General features: G+C 44.5%; 1 protein-coding gene across 1 annotated transcript in view; it reads left to right on the top strand.

The window, feature by feature from the left end:
• Nucleotides 1-25,531, top strand: part of JAKMIP3 (Janus kinase and microtubule interacting protein 3) — a 172,694-nt gene extending 147,163 nt beyond the window's left edge. Inside the window, 1 exon segment of the mRNA XM_078150682.1 lies at nt 22,976-25,531. The gene's annotated coding sequence lies outside the window, so the exon portion shown is untranslated.
• The last annotated feature ends 378 nt before the right edge of the window (nt 25,532-25,909 follow it).

Raw genomic sequence — 25,909 nt, 5'->3', positions numbered from 1 at the left:
TTCTGTCTCCCTCTGTGTTTCTGTCTGTCTGTCTGTCTCTCTCTCTCTCTCTCTCTCTCTCTCTCTCTCTCTGTCTCCATCTCTCTGTCCTGTCTCTCTCTGTGTGTGTCTCTGCCTCTCTCTGTCTCTCTCCCCTCCCCTAGGATAGAAGTGCAACAATCGCTAACAGCCTAATCCCACCATGGCTCATCACAGAAGCTTTGACTCACTCTGATTTAGGCCAGGGAAGCCTAGTGGCCTCAGCTCCTGAGGGCCAGATTTAGTGACCGGCATTAGTTTATCCAGTGTAGCTCAAAACTCCTACAGTGTAAGCTTCAGCCTCAGCCTCCTCAGTCCAGGGATCAAAGTCATGTGCTACATGCCTGACCTACATTCTAAGAACAATGCAGGGTCCCAGGCCTGGCCAAGGGCTTTCCCTGCCCACTCTTAGTTTTTCTCAATATCTCTCCCTGTAGAAGGTGATGCTGGGGGCTGACTTGACAGCTGAGGAACATTCATTGTGCATGGACAGCCAAGTGTGTGTGCTTTAATGCAGATCCAGGTAGCCACTGGAGGGTGCTGTCATCCAACCTAAAGACACTGCCACCTCTCAGGGAGGACTGAATGAGTGGGGCTGACCTTCCCTGGGGCCTGCAAGCCCAGCCTAGGAAGCAATTAGAAAGCCACTGAGTGCCGGATGGTGTGTCAGTGACAGAACCAGAACGCTGCAGCTTGGACAGCTCCTCCTCCTTGTGTCCAGGGAAAGAGGCTCACTCCTCGGCTGTGCTTCTTAGGCAAACCTGCTGGGTCCTTAAACGCTACATTATTGGCATCTGGGGAGCAGAGACTGGATGTAACTAGATTCATGAATGAATGAATGAATGAATGAATGAATGAATGAGCATTTATTAAGTATTTATGCGCCAAGAGCTAGGGCTGTTAAAAGAAAAGTGAGATGCCTCTGCCCTCAAGGGCCTCCCATTCTAGTGGGAGACAACACAGAGGAAGGTCTCAGCTGCAAGTCTGATAGCAAGGTCCTGGTGTCCTAAAGGGCAGCCACAAAACAGATGGCTGTAGCTCTCCTTTCATGGCATTTCCATAATAAAATGGCATCATCTTATGATGCTGAACCATTGAACGGGGCCAAGCAGTTGGGTGGGGAGGACTCTCCTTTCTGGCTCTTTGGAGCCGTGGCTGCCAGGCCTCATCTCTCCAGGAGCTGCTTCCTGAGGCAATGGGTAGGGCAGGGCGCTGCCACTCCCAGGGCCCTTGGGCTTCTCTGCTTGTCAGTGTGGCCAGCACTCGGTGTTAGTGGCCCTAACCAAGGTGGGCTCTTCCTTTTCCTCTCAAAAATCACTCCACGTGGGGTGAGTTTGACCTCTCAGTTTTTCCCACATCCTCTTCATTCCGTAAGTCAAGACTGGGCTTTTCCATCTACCATGAATCTGAGCTTGGGTCTGCCCTCTCATCCCCTCCTAAACAGAGGCTTCACTCACTGGGGCCAGGTCAGATGTGAGGCCAGCTCTGTGCCCTGCTTTCTGGATGTAGTTGGATACTCCCTGCCTGGGCAGCCCTGGGAGGAGGCAGCTTCATGGTACACTCAGAATGCTCAGTCAGCCACGCAGTGGTGCCACTGAGGCCCATGAGCAATACGTGAGGTGCTCTGGCTGGGCCAGTACGTAGCATGAAGGACTCCACAGGAGGGCAAGGGGGATGATGCTGGTGCGAGCCTCAAGGTAGGGGGAGACAGAGGAAAGAACAACTTCCAGCTCCGCGGGACTGCTGTGGGACCTCGTACAGGTCTCTTCATCTCTTTGGGCCTCAGTCTCTGTGAAACAGCAGGTGGAAGCAGGCGGTCTCTGGTCCCCTCCACCTCCTTCCCCTCCTCCACTGACTGCAAGTTCTCTGGCCCCAGGTGGACATGAAGCGAATGACAGCTGCTGGAATGGGGGATGCTGAGTGCCCAACTTTGGGTTGGAGGGGCAGAGAAGGCGCCAGCAGCCCCGAGGGGCCCGGCCTCCTGCTTCCATCCTTTCACGGGCATCTGGCTGTGCAGAGTTGACAGAGGAGCCATTTGGAGTTAGTCAGGCCAGTGATGCAAGAAGAAAAGGCCTGACAATGGTCCCTGTTGTTCCCGGAGGCCAATCCTGGGGTAGAGCTGAGGAAAGCGTCAGGCCATGGAGGGGTCACTGCTCAGAGAGAAGGCTGGGAACAGCAGGGCCGCTCCCTCCTCTTCCTTCTTCCAGCCTCCCTTGGTAAGACCCTGCAGGATCTTACAAGCACAGACGGAGATTTGCTAAAAGCCTAGTCGGTGGCTTGTTAGACAATCATCAGCCCTGTGGCCAGAAGTGGGAGGCTTCCCAGAATGCTCCCCTGCACCTCAGAGACCATAGCCTGGCCAGGCCTCTGCAGTGGCAGGGGTAAGGAAGGGGCAGGAAGCCCCTGGTGGCTTCTGGGGTTTCTGTGTTTATTGGTATCTTCTTTTTGCATCCTTCTTTGGATTATTTCAGTAGCCTGTTGGAGAGGGGGGGTTCTGCCTGCCTCAAGTCTACCCCCTCTAATTCATCACTGAGGTGATTTTCCCAAAGCTCAAGTCTGACCAGTCACCCCCTACTCAGTAAACCCTGGAGGCTCCCCATCATCTTCAGGATCAAATAGAAATGCTCCCTGGCCTCCAGCCTGTCCCACCAACAAGACCTCCATCTCTCAGCTTGGGGCACTCTCCCCAGCCATTCCCCATGCCTGAAATGCTCTCCCTCCCCTGCTCCCCAGTTTCCTTTAAGTCCCACCTAAAATCTCACCTCCTACAGGAAGCCTTCCCCACCCCTCTTAATTCTAGTGTCTTTACACCTGTATGGAGCTTGTTTTGGATACATTTGTTTGCATGTTGTCTCCTCCATGAGGGCAGGGACTCCCTTATGTCTTATTGTATCCCTAGCTTTTAGCATAGTGCCTGGCACACAGTAGGTGCTTAACACATGTTGATTGATTGATTTCCAGTTAGATCCCCTCACCTCACTCAGAGAGCCTTCCTGTGTAACTAAAAGTAAGAAGGTTCCTAAGAAGAAGCCCAGCAAAACTGAAACACTCCCCCCACCCCAGCCCAAGCCTGAGAGTATCTGCAATGTTCAGTATCCAAAGGCCCTCCCATCTCCCCATCTCCCATCTGCCCATCTCTTCTGCTGGCCAAGCCTGGCCATTCTGAGGAGCAGCAGCCCATTTTGTCTTCATTTTTATCCTCTATGAATGATGTGTGAACATGAACAAAGAGTCCTTGTGACTCTCATTTTCCTAGTTCTGACTTGGCTCTGGCTCATCTGTTCACCTTTGTCTTCTTGGCTTGCTCTGAATTCTTCTGATAAGTGGTTTGTTATGGTGGATGGACTCCCACTCCATTCAGACACCGTGCTTTTTCATCTCTTCCCTAGTGGATGGGAGGCCTGTGGTTTCAAGGCATCTCTATGTTAGGGAGCTCAGAGGCCCACTGTCTCCAACTTTGCCTACCCTCCATCCCAGCTCAAGCTTCAGATTTCCTTAGAATGTCTGTTTTCCCTGAGTTGCCTCTTTTTAACTCACTGTCTGTGGGGACATCTGAAGGCTTGACATGAGGTCTGAGGAATCCCAATTGGGCTTCAAGGATGTCAAGATGCCACGAGGAGGGAAGCAGATGATGATTAACAGCTTAAGGGGCCTCAGAGACTCCTGAGGAGAGGACAGCCTGTCTTCAGCAGGACCCCAGCTTAGGAGCTCTGATCCCAGCACCCCACATTCAGCATCTGCATCTTATTCTGGTGTCTGTATGGAGACAGATAAGAGAGAAGCAGGTGCACAGAATGTTCGGTCCTCCTCATGCTGAGACCATCCACTCCACTGGGGTCATTTCCAATTGGATTCTCATCCCATTCCCTGTGAATGGGAGGTGGGAAGGAGGCCAGGCTGGCTTTCTGTTGCACATTTGAGGAGTGAGGGATTAGCAGAGATTGCTGGCTGCCCGGTCCAGGTCCATCTTCTCAGCATACTGGGCCTAGTGCTGTGCTGCCAGAGGCATGGGGTCAAGCCCAGCACAGGTCATGGCCATCCAGCCGTCTCACCAATTGTCCCAGAGTCGAAGGACAACAGGGGGCCCAAGAGTAGATGGCTGTGGAAGTGATGGATGGGGCATGCCTGATGTTTGGTATGCCACAAAGGCAAAGGCCTGTCCTCCAAAGGACAGCGTTGGAAGAACGATCCTGTAGAACAAGAAGGAAAACACGCCAGCCTCCTCTGGGATCCCTCTCCTCAATATTGGCTTTGGAAGTGAAGGGAGAGCCAGGAGGCTGGGGAGAGATGAGGAAAGCAGCCCATGTGACCCAAGCTTGGCTCTAGCCCCCAGGATGAAGACTAAAGGCTAGGTTGGACTTCTGCTGAAGGCAAAGTCCCCTCCGGTGGCCTTCGATGCTGCACCACTGAGGCTACTGATTAGACCTTGCACAGAATCGTAGGATCCTAGCTGTAGAGCTAGATGGGACATTAGAAGCCACTAAGACTCACTGGCCCTGGAGTCAGGAGGACCTGAGTTCAAATCCGGCCTCAGACACTTGACACTGGGTGTGTAACCCTAGGCAAGTCACTTAACTCCAATAGCCTCAGGGAAAAATAAAAAAAGGATAAAACAAAGAAGCCACTAAGTCCAGCACCCTTTTTTTTCCAGATGACTAAACTGAGGCTCAAATAGGTTAATTAATTGACTTGTCCAGGGTCACAGACCAGTAAGTTTCTAAGGTGGGATTTGAAAGCATCCTATCTACTGTGCTTTTTTCCTCACTCTCTCCCTCTCTTTCTTCCTGCCTTCTTCTAGTTTAAATTCATGAAATAAAATCCATAGGATTACAAAGGAAGCCAATTGTCTTGAAATAGTTTTATATATAATGTAATGCAATGCAATACAATACACGGGAACACAAACACAACATAACCTAGTGCATTGGAATGTAATATTGTGTGATGTAATATAACATGACATGATATAACTTGCTACACCTGTAAGCTCCTTGAGGGCAGGGACTGTCTTTTGTTAATGGAAAACAAGCCCCTTGAACACTTTCTTTTTATTTTTTGCATCCCTGGCACTTAGCATAGTACCTGGCACATAGGAAGTGCTTAATAAATGTTTATTGTATAGTCTAGAATATTATAGTAGCATTATAATATAATATGAGAGTATGATCTAACATGGTACAACATGCTGTAACCTGTGATTACATGTTAAAGCATGATATAACTATGGTACGATATATTATTTAACATTGTAAGAACACACTATAATTACTGTAATATAATTCTTCTACATGTGTATACACGTGTAGTGTATGTGTACATAGTGAGAGAGAGAGAGAGAGAGAGAGAGTTCCTAGACCCTACCTAAGCTGAGAAACCCTGGGGGCTCAGAGTGCACTTAGCCCACACTCCTCATTTTAGGCATGAAGATTCTCAGGCTCAGAAGAGATAAGTGGCCTGCCCTGGATCACACAGGTACTCAGGAGCAGACTGCGAATTCACACCCAGGTCTCCGATTCTAAATCTAGCGTTCTCTCCACAACTCAAGAGGAGGGTCTGCCAAAAGGTCCGTCTTTGCTGCTGCCAAGAAAGGGTCAATTGAAGGACTCCTCCCGGCTTTCCCCACATAAACCAGCCCCTCGCCCACCCTGTAGGCTGAGGAGGGTGGAACGTCAGTTCCCATAGCCCGGTCTCTTTCCGTAAAGAGCCCATTTATCTAGGGTTGGCTTATTAACATTCACTTGGTTTTTTCTGAAAAGCTCAGCCAGACCTCGGGAGTGCTGGCGTAATAGAGGGACAAGGGCCCAATTAGCATTTCAAAGCCCCCTCACAGCCGTGAAGCGCCTCCCCACCCCTGCCCTTCCCTGGCCTGTGGGTAAAGAATTGATTGGCTCCATCTGTCCAGGCCTCCCGGGCCGGCTCGGGTTTCTCGGCAGTCGCACCGCCGCTCCCAGTGATCTGACCTGGCCCCGGCAATGTGGAAGCATAAGGTCTCCATCGAGGCTGGGGGTCGATCCCTGTGTCCCAAGACACATCCCTAAGCCCTGCCCCACAGCCTCAGCTTCTCGGGCTGTTAGAAGAGAATCCTTTGGTGGCGTCAGGCCTTGGGATCACCAGATCAAGGGGCTCTGATCCCGCTGCTCTCCTGGTGAAGAACGTTCAGGCATTCCCGATGAAGTCGCAGACTCCTCCGGTCAGCCTCTAAAGGCCTTCGCTGTCTTTAGGCTCCGCTCTCAGGAATTCCCCATTCCTCCCATCATGCGCATACCCTCAGTGGCTCTTCACCCCTGCCCCGCCAGGTGTGGCGCAGACCTCAGAGGGACGAGCACACCTTGCACGGGTCCAAGGATCTCAACACTCGGAGACGAGGTCCAGAAGAGCAAACCCCTATTTCCAGTGTCGTCATAAAAGTCCGGCGGCCAGATATTTGCAAGGATACACAGGTCCCAGGAAGGTTTCTGTGAAAAAGTGCCTTCTGCGGATGGGGTCGATGTCCGGTGGAAAGAGCCCTGGCTCTGAGTTCCGGAGGCTTGGCTTCAAATCCCAGGTCGGATAGGTACTACTTTGTCATCTTGGGCAATTCCTGATCCTGCTTCTCCCTCTCTAAAAGGCGGAGGCTGGACTTCGTGGCCTCTGAGAGTCCTTGAAGCTCGGGATCTAGGACGCCGGGGCAGGCAGCTCCCCGCACTGGGCTCAACTTCTGCTCGGTTCTCCGAGGAGTTAATAGGATTACAACTTCAGGGTGGCACCGGGATTGATCTGCTAACAGCTCTACCCATTCATCTGGCCCTGGGGCCTGAGGAGAGCCTAGTGGCTTTCAAGAGGGATCAGGAAGTGCACGAGAGGGGCTTTCGGCTTTAACCTTGCCCCCCAAGAGGAAATCTCCCCTGGAGCAATGTTTCACAGAGATTGAGATCTAGTTTTTGATGGGAAAGCTGGCGAAACAAACGGTCTGTGGAACAAGACCAGAAGACAACAGGAGTGTTTCCCATCAGTTTGAGCCCCAGTAACACTTCCTTTATCCAAAGTGACAGAGAATTCGGGATGGACAAGTGTGTGGCCTCTAATTGGGCCCACAGTGTCTGTTACGTGATGAGCATTGGATTCTCAGCCAGAGGAGAAGGGAGGCTTTCTGTGAGACCTTGGACAAGTCCCTTCCTCCCTCTGACACATCCCAAGGCTCTACTCCTGTTTATAAAATGGGTTTCTCAGTGCTCTCCTCTGCACCCTGAAGGAGAAGAGCTGGTCTGGAATATACCATTAGCTGGAAACCCAGTGATACTGATGCCTCACCCAGCAGAGCTGACAGCACATCGGTGGTTTAATTGTGCCATGATTTTGTGGTTGAAGATGCAGAGAGTGAAGGGCACAGCTTGACATCAAGAAAAATGCAAAATCCCACCTCTGATGCTTACTATCTATGTGACCTTTAAGCCTCAGTTTTTGCATTTGTAAAATGAGGATAACAATGCTTGTGCTGCCCCCACAGCAAGCTGTCTCAAGAATCAAGTGAGACTGAAAATAGAGTAAACATTTTCAGGAGGCCTGGGACTAGTCCAATGAATCCTTTCCTTAAAATACTCCTATTATCCAGACAAAAAGATAGTTGCATGGGGGTGGCTTTTGAATCTTCTTAATTATAATTTCTGTAGGACTCTAGGCTAGCCTTCCCATTGAGGCCTGAGCCGCCCAGTTTACAATACCTAATAGAGCGGTTTTGCTGAAAAGTTGTTTCCTTCAGTTTTTGTCTGGCCCTGAATTCTGAGTTCCACCTCTCAAACATAAAGCAAGGCAGGATGTTTCCCACAAAGCCCAAGGATATATGCCCAAGGAATTCTGCTCTGGTCTCAGGGCTGAAATGATGGCTCCTGGGCTGTGTCTGAAATGAAAAATTAAGGGTTGAGTAGTTCTTCCAGAGAACGGCTCCATGCATATTTTATAGGGGGAATGTGCCTAGCATTGGCTCAGCAGATTTAGAGCTCCCAGGGACCTAGGAACCCTCTCATTGTTCAGGGGGAATGGATGTGGCCAGAAGACCAGACAGACATTTCAGGGATGGGAGTCTTCCCTGTACAGAGCCAGTGGAGAGCTGAGGGCATCTCCCAATTGGGTAAAATGCATGACTTAGAGTCTGGAGGCCTGGGCTTAAATTTGGCCTCTGCTCCCCATCGCCCAGGGAAGGAGCCCCGAGCACAGGCAATGGGGCAGAAATAAGGAAAGGGGGTGGGCAGGATACAGAGAAACTTGGGGCTTGGGGCTTCGGGAGAGTCACAAGAGAGGACACTGTGAAGACTCCACCTGCAGAGTGATTTGGTCATGGCCCTTAGGGAAACAGGTGGAAGGGAAGGGGTGTGTGAAACCTTAATCTGTCAGTTTCAATTTAACTAGTTATTCTTAAAAAGTTCTATGTGGGCAGCTAGGTATCACAGTGGATAGAGCACCAGCCCTGAAATCAGGAGGACCTGAGTTCAAATCCAGCCTCAGACCATACACTTGACACTTACTAGCTATGTGACCCTGGACAAGTCACTTAACCCCAGTTGCCAAAAAAAAAAAGGTTCAATATCTTTTAACCAGCAGAAGGAACATAAGCTCTCAGTGCAAAGTCCTGGCTGGCCACCTTCTTGTACCGCTGCCGCTGCTGCTGTCCGTCTTCCCTCCTGCAAATCCCACAAGGGCTTTTCTCAGCACTCATCCTCCAGGAGTTGGGCAGCCTATGGTTTGGAGGATCACCCTGTCTCTCACCAAGTCTCCACAACACTCCTTTCTCCCAGTACTCTTACTTTGGTGATGGTTCTTTCCCGGTCTCCTTTGTGGAATCTTCAGTCAAGTCCTGGCCACTGACTGTGGGTGGGCCCCCAAGGCTATGAGGTTCTGGCCCTCTCTTCTCCCTCTAAACGGTTTCACTTGGTGATGTCATCAGCTTCGGGAGTGTCAATGCTCATCCTTCTACACACTTATTGTTTTTCTCAGATTTCCTCTGGCAGCTCTTAAGCTGTTTCCCGAACATCTCCAACTGCCTTTCAGACACCTCAGACTGGACGTCCTACAGACATATTGACCTCAACTATCCTTTTTCTGACTTCCCTATTCCTGCTAAGGGCACTACCTACCACCCTGCAGGTCCCCAAGCTCCCTACCTTCATACCATCTTGAAGGCCTTACTCTCCCCCATCCCCATGTCCAGTCTGTTACCCAAACCTGTCAATCTTAGCTTCCTAATTTGTATAAGCCCTCCCCCTGCTGCAGGCCCTTATCGACATACCCCAGGACTGTGGCCATAACTGAAGATGGCTCTGCCTGCTCCAAGCCATTCTCCACTCCTCTGGTAAAGCCTAGGTATGGCCATGTTATTCTCCTAGGCAATTAGCTCCAATGACTGAATTGGTCCAGGATCAAACGTAAAATCCTCCAGTTGACTTTCAGTGCCCTTCACAGTCTGCCCCACCCCCCACGGCTCTTCACAGTCTGCCTCACCCCCACAGCCCTTCACAGTCTGCCACACCCCCACAGCCCTTCACAGTCTGCCCCACCCCCACAGCCCTTCACAGTCTGTCCGCCCTGTCCCTTTCCAGTCTTCTCAGAACTCACAGCCTTCCCTTCCCCACACACTCAACAATCCAGTGACACTGGTCTTCTGGCTGATGCTTCAGAGAAGACCTCAACCTCCGGATTCTGTGTAGTTGCTCTGGCCGTTCCCTGGCCTCGAACACTCCTTCTCTCATCTCGGAGCCTTCTCTTATTGTCAGATCTTCTTAGTTAACAAAAGGTAAATTTGCCTTCTTACGAAGTGTACCTCCCTTCCTTGATTCTGTGTTCTGAGGTCAAAGTAACTCCAATCCCTCTTCCCCTGAGAATTCTCATAATGACACGGTAATAAGGATATTTTAAAAAGAAACATCTTCACCAGGCACTGTGCTAGGCACTTTGAAAGTACCTGAAACTTCCGACCCTCCCATCCCAGTCTTCTTTTCTCTGTGCTAAGTATTTCTAAACGATTCAGCCATTTCTCACGTGGCCTTCCCCACCCTGCTTGGCTTCCCCTGAAATTTCTCCAGTCTATCCATATCTTTCCTAAAATGTTGTTCCCAGCACTGAACATAACACATTGGATGCGGGTGTGACCAGATACGTCCTCCAGGGTCCAAGCAAACTTGTTCTCACTGAGTCCTTCACAAGCTGGCCTCAGCCCACTTCCCTTGGCTCTGTCCCAGCGCTCCCCTAGACACAGTCTACACTCTAGCCTTAATGGCCCATTTACTGTTCTGTTCCCTGAACTCACCATTCCATCTCTCACCTCTGCTGTGGTGCAGGTTGTCCTCAAGCCTACAATACCATCCTTCCTCCCTTTACCTCCTAGCTTCTCTGTCTTCCTTTAGGGCTCATCTTCCTATGGAAAGTTTTCCCTGATTTCCTCAGTTGTTAATGCTCTTGAGCTCCTTTTCTTCCTCCAATTACTGATTAATAATCAGCATCAAAGCCAAGTCATGGCATCATGAGAGTAAGAGTAATAGAACATCCCCACCATAAGCCTGGGGCATCCTCTCCTTCCTCAGTTACACTCAGTGTCAGTGAAGGAGGAAGCACATGCAGGAAGCACCCTAGCAGAGAGTCACAGTCTTCTAGAACACACATATCCCAGGTAGCTCCCACCTCTGACCCTGCAGGGTCTGATGTCCATGGCCTCTCCTCTCTTATGGTGTCCTCCTACTGCTTCTCATGGGCTCAGGGTCTCTGCTGAGGACTTCACTCATCCTGGCTATGCAAGCCTGGTCAGTGCTGATTCCTCTCAGCCCAACTAACTGAGCTCACACTACAAAGGGCTGACTCCTGCCCCCTGCCTTGACAACTCACTGGAGAGTATGTCCTCCTTTTTAAGGGCCACAAAGATGGTGGTTGATCCTTCAGCCAACTAATGGCTAGCTGTCCTTGATCTCCATCAGGTTTGACTGAAGAGTTCCTTCACATCATGTAAAGGACTAACTTAGTGTAGATACTTCTTTGGATTTTTTTAGGACCTTTACCACCTATCCTGAAATTCTGTAATTTCACCAACTGAACTGGGAGATGCTTAATCCATCCCCACCACTCCCAGCTACTACTTACTTGTTTACCCATTAGATATCTCAGTAGAATGGGATCTTCTCAAGGGGAGGGATGATTTGTTTTTGTCTTTTTAGCCTCAGTGCCAGTACAAGGCCTGGCATACAGTAGGTACTTAATAAATCCTTGTGAGATTGTATTGAATCAGAATTAATCATCAATCATCCCTTCATTTTACAGATGAAGAAACTGAGTCTAAAAGAGGGGAAGTTGGTGTCCACAGCCCAACAGTGGTGGACATTGTGTTATTTACTGTTAGATTCCCCCAGAACCTGAGTATGGGTCCACTTACATAGTTGACACTCAATAAATGATCGTGGGATTTAATGGAACCCCTTCATTTTATAGAGCAGGAGATTTGTCTTCTTTGCTCTGTTATCATATGTTTTCTTTTCTTGCTGCTTACAAATTGTAGCTGGAACTGATGGCTTCTCTACATCTTCTTCACCAACAATTGTGCCTCATGTATTGAGTGGTCTTGTATGTAATTTAATGTCTGGCTTCTTTGATGAATTCTCATAATATCCTGCCACCTACTTCTTCTAATACATTTGGCTTACAAGGGAGTCCCAGCTTGTCCTGGGGAGGATGGGGGTTTAGCAGTGAAACTGAAAAGACTCTTGGATTTGGAAATTAAGAGATCATCAGTAACTTCGGAGAGAGAAGACTTGGTGGAATGATGAGCTCAGCAGCTGGATTGTAGGAAGTTGAGAGTGAGAGAGAGGAAGCAGAGGTACATATTGTGGATGGTCTTCTCAAGGAACTTTTGCCACAAAGTTCAGAAGAGATATAGAATGGTAGTGTTGATGGAAAGATCAAGTGAAGATTTTTGAGGATGGAGGAAGACATAGACATGTTTATAGACAGTAGGGAAGGAGCCAGTGGTCAGGGAGAAGTTGAAGATAAATGAAAGAATGGAGATGACTGTGGAGGCAATCTTTTGGAGAGGACATGATGGAATTAGATTGCTTTTCAGGTAAAGGGGTTTGCTTTGGCAAGGAGAAGGGCCACCTCTTCATGCAACACAGAAGTGAAGGAAGAGATAGTGGCAGAAGGCATCTGAGTGATATAAAATGAGGAAGAGGGAAGAAGAGGGAACTTTCAGGGAATGGAGGTATCAAAGGACTGCTTAGCAGCAGTGAGTACACACACTTTTGTGGAGGACCTGGTCAGAATGCTTACATGATTTTCTCCATCTTAATTCAGCAACACATACATAGAAGCAAAGGTGGCATATAGTGGGAGTGATCCAAGGCTGAGGCTTGGTAGGATTCAATCAGCAACTTCATCAGGGGGCCAGGGACTCAAGAGAAGGTGACAGTGTAGAGCTGAACTAGTTCTCCAGAGGTTCAAAATAGGGAAAGAGGAGAGAGTGGCTGGTGCTGGAGCGATGACCTGGGAGAGATGTGAAAAGTCATAGTTTTGAGGTTACAGTGTGGATGAAGACTAGGGCTTGATAAGCGAATGCAGAAGGAGATGTAGAAAGCCAGTGGAATGTGATCAGATGAGAGAATTTCAGAGTTCAGGAACATAGAGATGGATCATTTGTTGTTACATTAAGATCAAAGGTACGACCATCTTTGTGTGTGTGGTTGACGTGGGGTGGAGGAATAGGTAATGGGAAACTAATAGGTTGAGGAAATGAGTAGTTAGACTAGTGTTTGAGGGAATGTCAATATGTGTGCTGAAATCCCCTAGTATGAAGACAGAAACTGAGAAGGAGAAAAAAGTTGTGAGCCAGGTACCAAACTTGTTGAAAAAGGAAGGGAAATGTCCTGGAGGTCTGTAGATAGCAACTACCAGGATTTTGATTGGGTGGAAGGTGTGTTCTTTGAGAAACTTGGATACAGATATCTGAAAATTAGAGAGGCAGAGCATGGCTCCATGCTGGGACAAAATTTCCTAACCACTGGAGTCTCTGAGAGACTTTTCTGGGTGACTTTCAAACAGAGGCTGGATGTGCACTGGTCATAGGATTGTAGAGAATATTCTTAGGCTAGATGGTCTTTGCAAACCCTTTCAGTTCATATTCTGGAAAGTGATAACATTTCCATTTTTATAATCTTCTAGAAGAAGCTTTATCCTTCTTAATCCAATTGGATTAGAATTCCATATTAATAACAATCATAAAACTAGTTTGATTTTTTCTTGCCTGAGTCAATACTTTGACAATTTTCTATGGGGATGCATAGTCAGTTCATCTTCAAATGGAAATAAAGGGCAGAAAAGAAATGAGTTTTTCATTGTGACTCCATCATTTAACAGTTCTTGAGCCCTACTTCTCCTCTGCTTGTTGGCTGTATACAAACCCAATTCTTCATCGTTATCCATTTTCCCTGCTATGGGAAGAATTACAAGCTACGAAATGATTTCTGCATCACAAGCAATTAATAGAAAGTGAAAATTGAAGCCAACTGCAGCCTTTGAAGGCATTGAATTTGCTGTTGATGCAATGATTTGTCAGCTGAAGTGTGTGTTAAATCTCCTGAAATGGTCACCATTATTTTTAAAGGAGAGTAAAATGAGTCCCTTGTCATCTCAGTTGATTTCCCCCTGACACATGGTGGTTTTTGCCATTCATGCCTGACTCAATATTGTTTCGCAGAGGAGATGGCCATTTGCTGAGTTAGCTGGAAGCAGCCCTGATCCATTAACCATTCCCCTTCTGTCTTACTTCTAAAAGAAGAACAAAGAAAGATTGTACAAAATGCCATTGGTGTTTGGGGTAGCCAGTTGGACTGAGTTCTCTATTTTGAAAAGTTGCCACTATGTGAATATGTCAACATCACAAGTATGACTTGGTATTATGCAGGCTGTTTTGAGTCTCAGGATATGATGATCTTTCTTTCTTTCTTCTTTCCTTTCCTTTCCTTTCCTTTCCTTTCCTTTCCTTTCCTTTCCTTTCCTTTCCTTTCCTTTCCTTTCCTTTCCTTTCCTTTCCTTTCTCTTTCCTTTCCTTTCCTTTCCTTTCCTTTCCTTTCCTTTCCTTTCCTTTCCTTTCCTTTCCTTTCCTTTCCTTTCCTTCCCTTTCCTTTCCTTTCCTTCCTTTCCTTTCCTTTCCTTTCCTTTCCTTTCCTTTCCTTTCCTTTCCTTTCCTTTCCTTTCCTTTCCTTCCTTTCCTTTCCTTTCCTTTCCTTTCCTTCCTTTTCCTTTCCTTCCTTTCCTTCCTTTCCTTTCCTTTCCTTTCCTTTCCTTTCCTTTCCTTTCCTTTCCTTTCCTTTCCTTTCCTTTCCTTTCCTTTCCTTTCCTTTCCTTTCCTTTCCTTTCCTTTCCTTTCCTTTCCTTTCCTTTCCTTTCCTTTCCTTTTCTTTTCTTTTTTTTCTTTTTGTTGTGGTAATCAGGGTTAAGTGACTTGCCCAGGGTCACACAGCTAGTAAGTGTTATGTGTCTGAGGCAGGATTTGAACTCAGGTCCTCCTGACTCCAAGGCTGGACCTCTATCCACTGTGCCACCTGGCTGCCTCTTCTTTTCTTTTCTTTATTCCTCCCTCCCTTCCTTTCTTTTTTCCTTCCTTCCTTTCTTTTCCTTCCTTCCTTCCTTCTTTCCTTCCTTCCTTCCTTCCTTCCTTTCTCTTTCTTTTGTTCTTTCTTTCTTTCTTTCTTTCTTTCTTTCTTTCTTTCTTTCTTACTTTCTTCCTTCCTTCCTTTCACATTTTAATTTATTATTTATGTTTAGCATTTTTCCTTCTTAAATTCTGAGTTCCAAGTTCTCTCTCTCCCTTTCATCCCTTTCCCCACCTACTTAGAAGGCAGCAATATATCAATTATGAAATCATGCAAAATATATTTCAATATTAGTCATATTTCAAAAAAAAGCAAGAAAAATAAAGTGAGGAAATTATACTTCAATTTGCAGTCAGAGTTCATCAGTTCTCTCTTTCTGGGGGTGTATAGCATTTTTTTCATCATGAGTCTTTTGAAATTGTCTTGGATCATTGTATAGATCAGAGTAGCTAAGTCTTTCTTTCATGGTTGATTGTCATCATGACATTGCTGTTAATGAATGAAATAATGGATTCCCTCATTCTTTTCACTTCACTTTAAAACAGTTCATATAGGTTTTGCCATGTTTTGTTTTGTTTTTTTCTGAAACCTTACCCTCTCAATTTCTTAAGAAACAATGGCACTCCATCACAATCATATGCCAAAACTTGTTCAGACATTCCCCAATTCATGAGCATCTCCTTCATTTCCAATTCTTTGTCACCATAAAAGAGCTGTTATACATATTTTTGTACATATAGATCCTTTTCCTTTGATCTCTTTGGGCTACAGACCTAGTAATGGTATTGCTGGGTCAAAGTATATGCAATTTTATCACCTTTTAGACATAGTTGAAAATTGTTCTCCATAATAATTGGACCTGTTCACCACTCCACCAGGATTGCATTAGTGTACCTATTTTCCTCATTCTTTCCAGCATTTGTCCTTTCTGATAGGTGTGAGATGGTATTTCTCTAATCAATAGTGATTTAGAGCATTTTTCATATGACTATAGAACGCTTTGATTTCTTCTGAAAATTGTGCATTTATATCCTTTAACCATTTATGAATTGGAGAATGGTCTTTATTTTTATAAATTTGATTCAGTTCTATATTCCATATATATCTGAAAAATAAGTCCTTTATCAGAGAAACTTGCTGTAAAAAATTTTTATATTATTTCATTGTTTATGGTACCTTTTAGTATAATGTAGTCTCCTTGATTCTCTCTTTTAATTAGGTATTTTTTTGCTTTTTCTTTGTCTGAGATCATGATTGCTACCCACTTCAATTGAAGCATATTAGATTCCTCTCCAGCCCTTTATTTTAATTCTATGTGTGTCTTTCTGTTTCATGTGTCTCTTATAAACAACATATTGTTGGATTCTGGTTTCTAATCCATTCTGCTATCATTTCCATTTAATAGATGAGCTCATCCCTTTCACATTCACAGTTATGACTACTAACCGTGTATTTCCCTCTATCCCATTTGCTTCTCTCTCTCTCCCTCTCCCTCTCCCTCTCCCTCTCTCTCTCTCTCTCTCTCTCTCTCTCTCTCTCTCTCTCTCTCTCTCTCTCTCTCTCTCTCCCCACAAAAGTTGATTTTGCTTCTAACCACTGCTTCCCTTAATCCTCTTTACCTTTTTTTATCCACCCCCTCCTTTCTCTTCCCCTCTTATTTATCTACTGGGTAAGTTACATTTCTTTTTTTTTGAGTTTATTAATTTATTTTGATTTATCAATAATCACTTCCATGTGCTTTTGAGTTGAAAATTTTTCTCCCCTTCCTCCCACCCACCCTCCCCAAGATGGTGCACAATCTGATATAGGCTTTACATTTACATACCCATTAAACATATTTTCACATTAGTGAAGTTGTAAGTAAAAATTAAAACCAATAGGAGGAACCATCAGAAAGATGAAACAAAACTCAACAGAAGGTAAAAATAAGTGATAGCAATTCCACTTCCATAGTTCTTCCTTTGGATGTGGACAGCATTTTCCATCCCAAGGCCTCTGGAGATGTCTTAGATCCTCATAATGCTGAGAAGGGTTCAGTTAAACAGTCTTAGTCACTGTGTAACGTGGCTGTTCTTATTTACAAAGTCCTCTTGGTTGTGCTCAAGATAAGTTACATTTCTATATACAACTCTATGTGTGTGTGTCCTTCCTTCCCACTTTGAACCAATTCCAATGACAGTGAGGTTCAAGCATTGCCCACTAGCCCCTCCCATTCCTCCCTCCATTGTAAAAGCTCTTTCTTGTGCATCTCTTTTATGTGAGAAAAAAATTTCCCATTCTACCTCTCCTTTCCCCTTTTTCACAGTGCATCTCTCTTTATCACTGCTTAATTTTTTTTTGGGGGGGGAAGTTATTTCAACATAATCAATTCACAACCATTCCTTCTGTTATTGTAAACTCCTTTTAACCACTTGAATAATGAGAAAGTTCTTACGAGTTACATGTATCACCTTCCCATTTAGGAATGCAAATAGTTTAATTTTATTGAGTCTCTTATGATTGCTCTTTTGTACCTACCTTTTTATGCTTCCCTTGAGTCTTGTGTTTGAATGTCAGATTTCCTATTCAGCCCTGGTCTTTTAATCAGAAATGCTTGAAAGTCTTCTGTTTCATTGAATATCCATCCTCCCCTCCCAAGGATTATACTTAGTTTTCCTGGGTAGGTGATTCTTGGTTGTAATCCCAGCTTGTTTGCCTTCTAGAACATCATAATCTAAGCCCTTAGCTCCTTTAACATGGAAGCTGCTAAATCTTATGTGGTTCCATGATATTTGAATTATTTCTTTCTGGCTGCTTGAAGTATTTTTTCCTTTTGACATAGAAGCTCTGGAATTTGGGTATAATGTTCTAGAAGTTTTCATTTGGTATCTCTTTCAGGAGGTGATCAGGGGATTCTTTAAATTTTTACTTTACCATCTGGATCTAAGATAGCAGGGCAGTTCCCTTTGATAAGTTCTTAAAATATTATATCTAGATTTTTCTTTTGATCATGGCTTTCAGGTAGTCCAATAATTCTTGTATTATCTTTCCTCAATCTATTTTCCAGATCAATTGTTTTTCTAATGAAATATGTCAAATTTTATTCTAGTTTTTTCCATTCTTTTGACTTTGTTTTAATGTTTCTTGATGTCTCACAAAGTCATCAGCATCCATCTGCCTAGTTCTGATTTTTGAAGAATTTTTTTCTTCACTGAATTCTTGAACCTCCTTTTCCATTTGGCCAATTCTGCTTTTTAAGCATATCTTCTCTTCAGTGGGTTTTTGTGCCTCTTTCATCATTTGGCCAATTCTGTTTTTTTAAGATATTATTTTCTTCAGTATTTTTCATGCCTCTTTTACCAAGCTGTTAATTCTCTTTTCATAATTTTCTTGTATCTCTCTCATTTCTTTTCCTGAATTTTTATCTACCATTTTTATCTCTGTCATCAAGTCTTCAAGAAATTCTTCTTGGGTTTGGGTCTAATTAGCATTATTCTTTGAGGGTTTTTTTGTAGCTCTTTTCACATTGTTGTGTTATGAGTTTACATCTTTGTCTTCCCTACCACCATATTAGCCTTTTATGATTCAATTCTTTTTTGTTTGATCATTTTTCCAGACCATTTTTTGACTTTGAACTTCATGTTAAATTTGGGATCTACTCACCTGGGGGTAGGGAGGCACTGTCCCAATCTTTAGACTTTTTCTTTGTTTGTGCTGTTCTGGTTTTTGGTCCTTCCAAGGTGGTATGATGTGAGGAGAGGTGTAGTCACTGCTCTCCCAGTCTTCACTCTTGTCTTTATCCAAGAAGGGCCTTTGGTCCCCTGTAGCCACAAAGTAAGTGCTCTCTTTGCCTCAGAACTGTGACCAGGGCTCCTGCTCCCTTCTGAGTGGCCACTAGCCCTTCTCTCCTCCCTGGAACTGTGACCAAGAACTGCATATGGGCAATAGAGTTGCCAATCAGTACCAGATGTACCCAGTGCCAGCAAAGGATCCTGGGTAATCTCTTTCTGCCTAGTTGTCCAACCACTTAATGTCTCTTGGCTGAGAGCTCCCAAAGCTGCTGCGGCTGCCATGGCTGTTATTGCCATTTCCATGTGTGTGGTCCCCAGACAACCTCAGGGCCACAGACCTCTGCTGACCTTTTAAGTTTTCATAGTCCAGAAAAATGTCTCATCCCAACATTTTGTTGGCTCTACAACTCCAAAATTTGATTTGAGGCATTATTTAAAGTAGTTTGGAGGGGAACTTTAGGAGCTTTCATCTGGTTAGCTACCCCTAATTCATCATCTTGGCTCTACAATTACTTTTCTGAAAAGGAAAGTAGTGTAGATGTTTAAGCTCACATCTGGTTTTAATGAAAATAAAATGTAAGATTTAGAGTTAGAGCTTCTTTTGATGGCCCCAAATAGTACATCATCAGGAAATATGGGCAGTAGCCACCCCAAAATCATTGAGCTTCTAATATGAGCCAGGGCTCACACAGCCTTCCTGACAAGCCCTGTGCTATTTAATTCCCTGCCATTATGAGAAAGAATTTATTTTCCCCTGGTGAGTAGTGTGAGCTGTGAATGGCCACAGGCAAGGTCTTTGGTGACCCTTAACTATGTCCCCAATAAAATTCCCATGATTAGCCCTCAGTCCACAGAGAAGACTAAGATGTTGTATTACAGAATTGGCCTGGGAGAAACAGCATTTTTGTGATATCCTCAGCATGGTTGAAATTCTTAAAACACTCTGTGAGTTTTTGGCACTCTCATAGACTGATCTAGGCCCAGCTTGGTTGCTGTCCTTCATTCTTGAAGAGGACTAAAATGACATCACCATGATAGAGTGTGTCTGACTGTGGCCCATCAGACCAATCCAACCTTGGAAAGTTCTACCCCAGGTCAGGCACAAATAGTCCATGTGAACATTTGGGGTGGATTCTCTAAATTTGCACATCTTGTGTTTCTTTTGAACTACTTCAATTCTGCTTTGCTGATAGAGCACAGAACCTTCTCTGATGTGGGAATGCCTTGCTGGGCAGTCCTGTTCCAGGGTCTCCCATGTCACACAATAAATTCCAAAGTTCCCAAGAGAGACCTTGAGAGTGTCTTCCTATTGCTTCTTCTGACCATCATGTGAATGCTTGCCCTGTGTCAGTTCTCCCTAAAACAGTCTTTTTGGCAAGTGTACATTTTGCATTTGAACAATGTAGCCAGCCCATCAAAGTTGCATTCTATGAAGTAGAGTTTGAATGCTTAGCAGTTTAGTTTGAGAAATGACCTCAGTGTCTGGTATCTTATTCTGCCAAGTGATCTTCAGAATTTTTCTAAGACAATTCAAACAGAAATGATTCAGTTTCCTGGAATGGCACTAGTATACTGGCCAGATTTCACAGGCATACAATAATGAGGTTAGCACAATTGCTCTGTAGTCCTTCAGTTTGATAGTCAGTCTAATACCTCTTCTTTCCCACACTTTCCTTTAGAGCCTCCAAAACACTGAAATAGCTCTGGTAATGCATGCATCAACCTCATTATCAATGTGAACATCCCTGGACAGAGGAGGGACCTTTGGAATATGGATCAACTAGAAGAAGGGATTTGGGGCTCCTGGATGCAAGCCAATGAAATACTTTCTATTGCTGCCCCAGAAAGAACTTGAGGATTTCCCAGAGATTTCCAAGGGAACTCTAGTCTAGTGCCAGCCTACAAGAGACTTTTTTCTTCTTGGTCCAGGGAACTATGGAAATAGATTGAAGAGATGACCAGATTGCTGTGATGGCTATAGTGCTATTTTACTCCTTACCAGAGTGCCTCTACCCTACCCCCTCTTTCCCCACATTTTCTTTTGATTTTGTTCCATATTTCTTAAGACGGGCTTTCCACTGAAAAGCTACATATTACAATCTGGGTAGGGTCATGTGTCTTGGGGTCATAGAATTTGAGAGTTAGAAGGGTCCTTGGAAACCATCTAGTCTCAGCTCCTTATTTTACCAATGAAGACACTGAGACACAGGTAACTTAGTATGACTCAGCCAACATCCCTTGGATGATTTAGAAGAGCCAGGGTTTGAAGATGGGTCCCTAGATCCTAGGTCCTGGGTTCTTTGTGTCCATGCCCCTGTTGTTTCTGTTTAGCATGTTCTCCAACTTCATGTCAACAAGTAGTGATGCAGCTGACAGGAGGTGGGTCAGGGTGAGGGAGGAGAAACAGGATATACTTGGGACCACATGTATAGAAACCTTGGTTTTAGTTAATCATTTTTATAGATAAACACAAAGCCCAAGGTGGGGGATAAGGAGAAGGGAACAAAGGAACTTGCTCAAAGGGAAAACCCAGACCAGAAGCCAGGTCCTCTAGCTAAACTGGAGCCCTTTTCATGAAGTAGGCTGTGCTAAAGAGACATTAGCCATTTATAGAGGCCCCATCCCTATGTGACCAGAAGCTCTGAGAGCCCTACCAAAGGTGGGGGCCTGTTCCTGCCTGATAGTGAATGAGCTTCCATCACCTTGGCCCACCTTACACTGGGCCTCTGCCATAAGCCCATCCCACCCTCAAAGATTTCTCCTATTTATCCTATAATGAAGGGAAGGGGCCCAGCAAAGGTCCTGGTCACTTGTGAGAAGGGAGAAGAAGACAAGGTAGGGGGAGGGCTAGTGATAGGACTTTTGCTTTTTCCCTCTAGCACTTTCCCTAAGGGTAGTAAAAAGTGAGATCCAGTTTCCAATGGAAGATGATGCCTGGCACTTCTGTAGCCTGACAGGCATTACCCATTTGACACTTACAATAGCCCTGGGAAGTGGCTACTGCAAGCATTAGCCCTATCTTGCAAACTGAGGCTCAGGAAAACTATGTGTTTTGTTCTACAACATTCAAGTTGCAGAAGCAAGATTTGAACTCAGGTCTTCCTAACTCCAGACTTAGCTCTCTGTCTATTGTGGCATATTGCCCCTTCTTAGTCACAAAACAGCCGTTTAGCATTTCAGAAGTACAAGGAGAAGGAAGTGAGCTTGCTAGACAATCTGTGATCTTGGTGGTGGTGGTTTGCTTGCTCCTCTTTCCTCCTGCTCATTTTGTAATCCTTTAGTGATTACTACCTTCCCTCGAAAGATTCATGGAGGTCTGAGGGAAATGGCACCTGCTTCTTGGTCACTTCTCCTTTTCAAGACTTTCTGGGCAATCCAGGCAACTGTTTAACAACCTAGCCTGTGGCTCAGCATCTCCCTCCCCTCTCTAGCCTCAGCACTGGTGGTATCCCTGGGAATGTGGAGGAGAGGAAGAGAACACAGGAGAAGAAAAATTGTTTCAAAACTCAATGGCTGGCCATTTACCTGGAGTGTTGTATTGGCCAGGTAACTTGGACTAGATCAATCAGTCAACAAACATTTGTTAAGTGCATATTACAAGCCAGGAGGCATGGCCAAGTGGATAGAGTGGTCAAAGAGCTAGCTGAAGAGCCAGGATGGTCTAAGTTCTAGACTCTCCTCTGACATATATTTGTTGTATGATCCTGGGCAAGTCATTTCACTTTTTCCTACCCCAGACAACTCACTAATAAGAGTATGCAGTGCTACCCTACATTGGTAGAGAACATTTCCTCACCAGGAGTTCCATATACTAATAAAATCATAGATCCCTTCCAAAATAAAAACATGCCAGTCACCCGTTGAGGCACTTGGAGTTATCCCTGCCCTCAGGGAGCTTCCATTTTACCTACCCAAACCCTTTGGGTTTTGTAGTCCTCTGATACCAGGTCAAGGGTGGCCACTGGCAAACAGTGCCATAGAATCTCCATGTGGAATTCCATCCAAGGAGCATTGCATTCATTTAATAATGGCTGCTTTGGGCAAAGCCCTGGGGCAGGCACTGAAAAGCAGTGATTTTTCATGCTCTGGTTGCTCCCCCTCTCTAAGCTAGGTCTGTCTTGTATGTAGGTAGAGAGACACCATTCCTCTCTTTAGAATGGACACTCTTTGAGAACTGTCTTGTTTTGAACTTCTCTTTGTGTTCCCAGCATAGAGCCTGACACTCAGTAAGCACTTAATACATTCCTGTTGATTGACTCACTGACAGTCCCCAAAGGACTCTTCCATTGCCTGTCTTTATAGAGTTGGACAACCCAGATGAACATATGATGCTAATCGATTTTGATCACTGCACCATCGGGCTCATTTTGACCCTGACTCTCTTCAAGACCTTCTGAGAAAATATTACTGGAAATATTCACCACTAACATTCATTGTGAATAATGAGGAATGTGTGTTAAAACACAAGCTGCCTTAGGCATTTTCACAAATCTCTTCCCATCATGATAAACATCGAGTAATTTATATTTTATGCTAAAAACATTTTACACTAAAACCCATACCTTTATTTGAACTCTTTTCCAGAGCCAAGCCAGCACGTTGTTGCAGTGTGGCTTCCATTCCAAGCCAGCTGTCACAATCTGTCTCCTGGGGATTTCTGCTACCCCCCCACCCCAACTTGGAGGAAACATCACATGTTGGAGACGGCTCCTCTTCCATATTTGCATCCTTCATCGGTTCGACAGTGTAGGTCCCACTGTGGTTTCTGTGTGTGGGATCTATTTTAATGAAGCCAGAAGAAAGCACATGGATGTTAAGCTTTAAAAAAAAATCATGTGGCAGTTGCAGCATTTGGTATTTAGCATGCAATAGAGTGCAGATCACTTAGACTTTTGAACGGACAAGAAAAGGAAGGCAAACTGCATGAATAAGTGAGTTTTAAGTTAGGGAGTAGTGAAGGAAGGAGAAGATTGAGTTGTCTGAAAGTGTTTGATGTTAAATGTTATCAGTATTAAAGACAGTTTTCTGTTCATGGTGTGAAAATCCACATGAACTGGATAGGACTGGAATTTTCTAGGGTTTCCATCAGAGGGGAGCTTAACTGACCCCTACCTGCACTGAGGACTGAGGTGGACACAGGATAATTACTGGGGAAATGTACCATTAACAAGTCTATAGATGAGAAGGGCCCATACCTTTTTGTTACCATTCAAAACAATTTATTCCCCATGACAAACTGCTTCCCACTGTGAGCCTTTCATAAGTGCTTTTGATGTCATAGTTTCATATTTCAAGCCTAAAATATCATTGAATCCTTAATGTCCCAATAGGCTGGATTCCAATCACTACATCAGCCTCTCACAATTGTTTTGCTTAGAGCTACAGTGAATGCTCTTCCCTTTGAAGCTGAGCCACTCTGGAACTCTTGGATTGAAATTCAGTGGAATGTACTATGCAGGCATTTCTAAATAGGCCTTAAATTCAATGCCCACCAGGCTCCCCTAGTTTTCTTCTAGTGGAGCCCAGGTGCTTCAGTGCTGCTATTTGCTGGCCCTCTGTGGGTCTTTATGAGAGCGTTTGCTGCCCCAACTAGTGTCAAGACATGTGTTTGAAATGAGCTGAAGTACATTTCATTTTTCCTTACTTGAACCATGATTTTGCATGTTGTAGATATGTCTAAAATACTCTTTTCTCCTGCCCCATAAACTCTACCCCATAAGCATAGCTTTTTTAAAAATTAAAAAAAGTTAACTGTATAGGAAAGAGAAGCATATAAATAAGTCTTGATACTTACAAAAATGTCGATGTTTATATGTAAAAAGATATGTATATAGAAAAGGAAAAAAAAAAGGCTGGTTGAATGTTTTCAGAGAATAGCGCCCCCACCCAAAGGCTGATAAGTGGCCACTCTGGATCTTTTCAGAGGCCCACCTGGTCTACCACATACAGCCTCTTCTGTTGCCTGATTTCATTCAGTCTGTTACACTGGTTTCATTGCATTCATTTTCATGTGAGGTCTCATTCTTACTAATGGGTACATGCAACTTCTTTTAATCTTATCCTCCAAATATGAGATTTTGGGGGCGAAGGATTTTAGGCTAAATATAGGTTCTTCATGGACCTTTTTCATAGCTTTGTGGTTTCAGGAGTAACTCCAAACCCTAAGTGTTTCCAGATCAGGGTGCATTTCCCATATCCTAGTTTTTACCTGATATTCAAAGGCAGGAGGAGCTGGATTGACATTTCTCTCCCCTTCCCCTCTACATACTCACACATCTAAATTGATTACCAATATACAAAGTGCTTTCTTCAGGAACTTGAGAAACCCACACAAATGCATTTCTTCTTCGTAGAGTTCCTGAAGAGATGCTGAAGTCACCAGAAATGTTTCATTAAGAAATATGAACTGCACATTCATTATGATCACTATCCTCACGCTATGTTAAGAACACAAACAACATGTGTCTTCCTGAGTTGTCTAAACTAAAGCCCCCTTAAATTGCAGCATCATTTGCTGATGACTGGGTGTTTCAGATCTGTGCTTTAAGGGTCAAGCCGGTGAAGGCCTAGGATTTAAAGGACCCCCTCTAGTAATATCTACAGCCTTCAGTATGGCCCCTGAGTGCCTTACACAGCTTATCAGCAGGGATCCTGGTGGTTAGGAATCCTCCTGAGGGGGTGCTCACTTGCTCGCTCACTCTCTCTCTCTTTCTCCTCTCTCTCCTCTCTGTCTCTGTCTCTGTCTCTCTCTCTCTCTCTCTCTCTCTCTCTCTCTCTCTCTCTCTCTCTGGCAGTTTAAAAGCAAATACAATTGTCATCATCATGAAAACCTTAAGAATTAGCATATGTTTCAACCCATATATGAGGGATTTAGTTTAAACTCAGGAAATCATAGTGGGAACACATGTATTAAATTATGGGTTTATTGATTACCTTAAAAAGAGTTTTATTGTACATTTATGCAAAATATGAGTTATAGATCTTGTTTTCTCATGACAAATATACTATGACTTACTTGCATTTTCTCTGGTATTATCTTAATAAGCCCATTCTACATATATAGTTGTTTGTTTAGCGCTATGACTGTAATTTGCAGGTCTAAAAGAAGACTGGATGTTGATCAGCTACAAAATTTTACACATATTTTTGTATTGTGATTCATATGATATATCCAAGAATTTCTATTCATTTGTAAAATAATAAATTATTGCAAATTTTTTAATAAAAAAGTTTGAAACCTTTAAAACAGAGAAATTTCCCACCCCATCACCTGGAAGGAGGTTAGAATTTATCAATTTGATCAACCATGATAACTCTCACTTCTGTATTTCAGTGACCTATCCTCTCTGAATAACAAAGTCTCTTAAGTTTTCCAGGGTGATGATCTGGTTCTTCTCCAGATCACAAAGAGGAATGTGAAGAGACAAGATCCAGAAGCAGTGATTCACTACTGAAGCAGTGATAATAGCCAGGAGAAATCACCATATGGCTGGGGTTAGCAGAAGGTGCCCACTCAGC

This window comes from Phascolarctos cinereus, unplaced genomic scaffold (assembly GCF_003287225.1).
Source record: "Phascolarctos cinereus isolate Bilbo 61053 unplaced genomic scaffold, phaCin_HiC Scaffold_3;HRSCAF=262, whole genome shotgun sequence".
NCBI classification, from domain to species: domain Eukaryota; kingdom Metazoa; phylum Chordata; class Mammalia; order Diprotodontia; family Phascolarctidae; genus Phascolarctos; species Phascolarctos cinereus.
The sequence above is the reverse complement of the archived record's forward strand: the minus strand, read 5'-3'. Positions and strand labels throughout refer to the sequence as shown.